This window comes from Eriocheir sinensis, chromosome 3 (assembly GCF_024679095.1).
Source record: "Eriocheir sinensis breed Jianghai 21 chromosome 3, ASM2467909v1, whole genome shotgun sequence".
In the NCBI taxonomy this organism is placed as follows: domain Eukaryota; kingdom Metazoa; phylum Arthropoda; class Malacostraca; order Decapoda; family Varunidae; genus Eriocheir; species Eriocheir sinensis.
The window spans coordinates 10,909,696-10,916,325 of NC_066511.1; the positions used below are offsets into that span (position 1 = coordinate 10,909,696).

The 6,630-nt window shown below is 38.8% G+C and overlaps 1 long non-coding RNA gene across 1 annotated transcript; it reads left to right on the forward strand.

The window, feature by feature from the left end:
• The first annotated feature begins 6 nt into the window (after positions 1-6).
• On the forward strand, positions 7-4,641 carry LOC127004971 (uncharacterized). Its single transcript, XR_007758181.1, has 2 exons — positions 7-962; positions 1,609-4,641. It is a non-coding gene; the product is annotated as an uncharacterized LOC127004971 (long non-coding RNA).
• Positions 4,642-6,630: the final 1,989 nt, after the last annotated feature.

Here is a 6,630-nt window from a genome sequence, read left to right on the forward strand (position 1 = left end):
TTGGGAAATATTTTAAGGGATCAAGTCTTAAGAATATGAGTTCCTCTGTGCAGGCGAGTGGGAAGCTGAGTTAGAGTATGGGTTTGTCTTTGGGTGGGGAACAGAGCTGTATGACGTAACCATGTCTGTTTAGATATAGATTGTTTTATAAGTAATGGCCAGAGTTGGAGATTTAGGTACAAGGCTGAAAATGAGAGACATCATTCCTTGGTGGTAGGTCGTTGCAGATGATACTGTGTTGTTGACAGGAACTTAATGGTTGTTAGAGAGGTTTAAATAAATATGGCAGATTGTGGGAGAGAAAAAACTGAAAGTTAATGTGGGCAAGAGTGAGGTAAAGGTGTCTGAAAGAGCAAGAGGAAACCATTGATTTTGCAATACCAAGTGGAATTCAGGCATAAGTTATGACAGATTATGACACATGTAGCACAGCAAGCATGAATACATTTAATGGAAATAAGCTGTATAAGAGTAGAGTGTGGAGGAAGTAATAGAGATGTGTATGAGAGTTAGTATGGGTGTAGCAAAGGGAAGAAAATTGTGGAGTGGTTAAATTGATTAACCCGGTAGCAGCGACGGGCCAAATTTGTGGTTTTACCGTGTAGTAGTGACGGGCCAAATTTGTGGTTTTACTGTGTAGTAGTGACGGGCCAAATTTGTGGTTTTACCGTGTAGTAGTGATGGGCCTAATTTGTGGTTTTACCGTGTAGCAGTGACGGGCCAAATTTGTGGTTCTACCGTGTAGCAGTGACGGGCCAAATTTGTGGCATGATATAACCCCCCCCCCTCCCCCCCCCAAAAAAAAAAAGATGATACATAATCTGATCACAAATGCTTTGATATATATTATGAAATGGTGTGTGAGGGGTGATTTTTTTCTCATTTTTCTCGCTTAGAGGGACCAATAAGAAACATGATCCCCGCTGCTACCGGGTTAATCATGGTACAGGACTCGGAGATAGGTAAGACTTATAATGTCGGTGAATGAGGAGTTTGTTAGGAGTGTATAAGAGCAAGATTAACCCTTTCCATCCGAGACGCAGACGTCGGCGTCACAGTATGGAAATGGTCAAGAGGAAATAGAAAAGGATTAATCCTCTTCTAAACCTCTCATTCCTCCTCTAAATTCCTCTTAATCCTCTCCCATTTCCTCTTAAGAAGTTTAGAAGAGGATTAAGAGGTTTAGAAGAGGACTAACCCTTTCCATATGGTGACGCCGACGTCGGCGTCGTCGGAGTGAAGGGGTTAAGGGAATTGGTATGAAGGGAAAACCAGTAAAATTTATCCACAGAATAAATGAGTATAAGAAAATTGTCAGATAAGAGATCAAATGTGTGAAGTAGTGATGGAACAGGAAAAATTGGGCACTGCCATTAACACACCCTTAGGGGGAAGTTCTTGTTTGTGGACGGCTCATCAAAATTATATAGATAAAAACTGATGTAGTGTGCATTTGCAGTGATAATTGTCTGCCGTCAGAGGGAGATCTCTATTCTTTTTTCTTATTTATCTTATATCTGGCACTCTCCACTTGTAAGAAAGGGCTTGTATTTTTGGAAGTAATGAAATCATATCAAGATAATGATAAAGTATTGCATTTTCTTTCAGGTGAAGCTGCGCCAAGTAGTAGTACTAAGGAAGGAACTGGAGGGAATGGTAGCAAAGATAAAGGTATTGATATTCTTCAAAAACAAGAAACTATGTTTTCCTCAATGGAAAGGCAGTATGAGATGGCAAGAATTGCCACACACACTCACAAGGGATTTGGTTTAGGCTTCACTAGTCAGTCTTTTATACCAAAGTAGTAGTTGTTATCTACAGCCTCTCTTTTAACTTTTTTTTTTTCTTGTACATAGCATACACTGTGCACTGTTGTAGAAAATAACTCGTTAACGATAACTTTGATGTAGATATTCAGTCTAGACAAGGTTAACCTGATCATAGTGCTGATGATCAGAAATTAAAAACTAGAACACTAATTTACATTTCCTGTTGCCCCTTTTGTCAAAAAGATATACAGGATCTCTATTAAGTCATAACAGCAAAGACTTAAGGTGTGGCAATGCCTCAAATTCATTTTGTAGCTGCTACTCTGCTAGAAATTGTATTTATTTATTTTTTATATTTTAATAGCACCCAGTTAGATATTATGTGGCAGCAATTATCAATATTTTATTACCAGATGAGGTGAGAGGAATATCTCTTTCTGCTGTCATGAACTGAATCTCGTCTCTTGCTGTTTAATTTTAAATACTGACTCAAGATATTGCATTGAGATACAGTCATAGCAGCATCATATTCCTAAGCAAGCATGGTTTATTACGAATCACTATGAATTCTGGTAAGTTGTAATATTGTTGTTTGTTTTTCATTATTGGGTGATTTCAGATAGTACAAAATTTGAAAAAAGCACACACACACACACATGCATGTCCACAAACATACTTGAGTGTATTTTCATTACACTATATGGCTTTAATCAACATACCATGTGCTAGATTCTTTTTGATCAAGATTATCAGGTACCTAGGTAGCAAAAAAATTCATAGAAAATAAATGTGTTCCAAGATCTTCATTCAAATGCATGAGTAAACAAAACTCATTTAATTCCATATAATAACAGTTTGATAAAACATAAGCCTAAGGATAGTGTACCTGGATAGTAAAGATTGAATTAAAAAAATGTACCTCAGAAGTCACATTTTTTCTGTCCCCTAATTGGCCCAGCACTGGCATTACTGTGTTCTTAACACAAATTTTGATCATGATAGCTGAGTAGCATTGATGATGATCTGTACTTGCATATATCAGTCTCGTCAATCATACATCAGGATACATGAACTGTTGCATCTATTTTCTGTTTATCAAAGATTTCTTATTTGGCACCTCTGTTCACATTGAATTATGCAGATATACTTCCCTGTCCTGCAGTTTTCATTTAAATGAATGGTATGGAGTAGGAATGCAAATTGACAAAATGCTTGCTTAAACAGTGATTATATCCATTGAGAAACATCAAACTGGGTCAGCTGTATGAAAAGTTATAATACACTACAAGCTTTGCACTATTTTTCTTGCATTTTCCTCTTAGTCTCTGATTTTTTAAGCCATATGGAACTTTGCTGTACTGAAATTTATGGCCGGCAGTTGTCTGAATAGTATATGGTAAAATGTCCCCAAATTTGTACCATTAATTTAAGATTATACTGTAATAAAATGTCAAAAGTAGAACCATGTTTTGACCTCATTTATAAAATAAATCATTAGCCCATCAGCGTCGGTACAGCTGGCAGCGGCGCCAAACATGAGTAGTGTCTGGTTCGGTACGGCTACTAGTGTTTGTGACCCATAACCCCAAGTTGGAGTAAATTGTAGACCATGGTAACATGTGGCAATTCACTATATATGACTCAGGTAAAAAAAAAATGGTCAATTTAGTTTTTTCTCTCTCTCTCTCTCTCTCTCTCTCTTTTTTTAATAACAATGACATTTGAGTAAAAATATAAAATACTAATAGCTGCTTGGATGTTAAAGGGGCAGGCTAGTGTATACATCCCATACTATATTGCTAGTCTCATATTTGGTCCATATTTCCCATTTTTAACCACGCTTAGCTTCAATTCATCCAAAGTGGACGGTTAAGAAAATGGAATGGCATAGTACCCTGGCACTCATGTATGACTCATCAAAACAAAGTCAATAGATTAAAATTCATAAACTCGGTCTGAATACACTTTCATTTGTATGATGACACATTCTGGTTCTCATCTTTCCACTGATCAGGCTTGTAGGCAAGAGGGAGGGAGTGTACTTCATCTTTGTTTCACAACTCAACTTTCCTAGAAGTGATTACAGGTAGTCGTCGAGTTACGATGGGGATTTAGTTCTGACAGGCAGGTAGTAAGACTAATTGGTCGTAAGTCAAAATTTACATTAGAAATAAAAGAAAATATAATTCAATGGTCTCATCTTCATCTTTGAATGTTTTGTTCATCTAGGATTGCTGGTTCTGGTAAATGGTCACCTATAAGAACTGCTGCAGAAATATTGTGAGGGAGCTGTTTGGCTCCCCCTCCCCCACCTTTAGGGGGTTGTGCAGGCTAACTGTTGAACCAAACAGCTGAAACTTGTAAATAATGGAGATAATTGAGGAGACTCCCTCTACCCTTTGCTTGCCAACTGCAAACCAACTGGGGTCTGCTAGATCTAGCAGCAAGCTACTATAGCAGACTGTAGTCCTGTACAATGATAGAGAAGCAATTTGCAACTGCAGTGTGATTAGTACTTACTGCTTGAGTTCTTAAAGCATCTGAAGGGGAAGGGTGAGTGGGCTGGCCCAACCCATCCACCCTTTCCCCCCCTCCTGCCTTATCCCAGCCTGGGTGGGGTGGGGCCAATGCATTAGGATGGCAGTGGGATGGGGGATGGGGGGGTGAGGCACAGGAGCTCTGTGTAAACAAACTGCTGCTCTACCTGCAACAGGATATTTGAAATGTCAACTCATTACTCAATCAAGTATTACTAATATTATTGGCCTGGTTGTAAGTGCAAGCAGTTGTTGGTTGCATACATTGTAACTTGAGGACTATCTGTATTTAATTCTAATTTACTTCTGAAATAAAAAAGAGTTTCATACAAGTAGCCATTTTTTTTTTATTAAAACAGGCAATGATCTTATTGATAACAGGAATTTATTTTTTTCCTCTCATAATTTATGGATCCACAAAATCATGGACTGATGTATTTTAATGTTGAAGTGTATGTGACCCAGTGGTACAAGGTAAGACCTTACAGAACATTGGTACAAATGGTAACACATTCAAGTAGTCAGGCTCCATACATAATTTCATTGACAATTTTTGGAGCTTAGCAAAACCATGCATTCTTGAAAACTGCATAAACAATCAGAAAATAGATTATTCCAGTTTAAAAACTGGTTGAATGGTTGCCATCTTGTTCTTATAATAAAGCCTCCATAAATACCGGTTTTCCTTCATGTGATTCTTGAGACTTAGAATCCTGATCTATTTGGCTACACCCACATTTCCAGGGTTTAGGATTCCATTAAAATAATTGCAGGTATACAAAATGGTAATCTTTTGGTTTTGGCATCCATTTGTTTTTTCTTAAGAACATCTGAAGTTGCTAATATTTCTCATGGATGGTTCACAACTGACAACCTTATTCCCAGTAACAAGCTTAAAATTTTCAAGAACCAATTCCTCACTTTTAATTTATCATTTTTACAGTCATCAGTTGAGGGCAGTAACAAAGAAAAAAACAAGGCATGCCAAGTGAAGCACCTGCAAAAGCAGAATTTAACGTTCAGAAGAGAGGGCAGTTTCAGATGGAGAGGTGTCTTGATATTCCTCTCTTGAAAAAGCGTTCAAGTTGTAGAATGAAAGAAATAGACTCCAGACTGTTCCAGAGCTTATCAATGAATGGGATGAAGGAATGATCGAATGAAGATACTAGTTAACTCTTACATAAGGGATTTGGATAGCATAAGGATGAGCTAGACTAGAAAGTCGTGTACAATGGGCCCATGGGAGAGGTGGAGGCATGCAGTCACCAGGAAAACATCTGTAGAAGTTAGAAAGAGAACATTGCGGGGGAATTTGAGCGGTAGAAAATTGTCAGTAAGAGGAGGGGAGTTGTTGAGACAAACGCCTGTCCTGACTCTACTCTGTCCAAAAGGGATGTATGTGTGGAGGTCCCCCTCTACACATGGATGTATACACCATTATGATGGTGGTATACAGGTTATATGGTTATTTACATAATTATATGCTCACCTTTTTTTTTCTTAGCCTACAAGAAAGGCTCAAGGAGCTGTAGTGCAAGTCGTTATTACTGCCATTAGAGAACAGATAACTCTGACAAACGCGTCCCGCGCCGCGTCCAGAATGATGCGGGTTCGCGTCCCGCTCGCCGCCACAAGCTGGATTTTTAAATCATCGCCGAGTGGCCTAAAGTCCAATTCACACTTAGGCGATCTTGGGACGTCAGCGCCACGATTCTTTCTGGTATCGTCGGAATTTGATGCACGTAACCCGTTCCATGGGGTGTGGATTATTATAACACGACGCTTGTAGGAGTATTTCCCAAATGCTGGAGGAAAGCTGCACAACGATAACGATGTCTGCCACACAGCTGCTCGGTTTCTGAACGATCGACGACGATCAGTCTTAGAGATTTGGATTTAATGTGGTTTGTGGTATACGCCCCAGCCTTTCCCTAAACGCTAATCCTAGGCGGTGGAAATGGAAGCGGCATTGACATGTGTTGCTGCCCTGACCGATCCACCCAACACACACACACACACACACACACAAAAAAAAAAAAAAAAAACTACAGCTAGGTTAATTTTAAGTTTTTTAATTTTAGAATGTTCTCCTTATATAATATGTGTATTTTCAGCTCTCGAGCTGCTTATTTCTAAATAAACCGCATATTATTATTATTATTATTACACACACACACACACACACACACACACACACACACACACAAGTACGTTGTACACAGGGGCGTCAGGAGCATAGAGTGGCAGGCAGCCACCTTGATGAAAATATTCCAAAATACTGGCGTGGTGAGTCATTGCCGAGGACCACACATTTAGCTGTCACT